This window comes from Gavialis gangeticus, unplaced genomic scaffold (assembly GCF_001723915.1).
Source record: "Gavialis gangeticus isolate Ggan-Ray unplaced genomic scaffold, GavGan_comp1, whole genome shotgun sequence".
NCBI lineage: Eukaryota > Metazoa > Chordata > Crocodylia > Gavialidae > Gavialis > Gavialis gangeticus.
The window spans coordinates 86,831,454-86,831,729 of NW_017729025.1; positions in this window are offsets into that span (position 1 = coordinate 86,831,454).

A 276-nucleotide genomic window follows, 5' to 3' on the forward strand; every position below is an offset into this window, starting at 1 on the left:
GAGAAGCAGGGCTGTGATGATGTTACTATTCCTCAGGCTGGCCTAACAGGAGGCTCCCTGATTCGGGACAGAGAATTGAGTGAGAGGAGGTGGTGGTGGATTAAACATCATCCTTGGCTGGCCAGGCCGGTGAGGACATTGAGCCTTCCAGTGTCTTGGTCGGCCACAATAATGACAACTGTCATTATTTTGTGACTGAAATCTTCCTCGTCCCATCCTACAACCACGTCCTTTGCCTCTGAACTGTCCTTGATGGAAACCTCGGCTTCTGCCCCT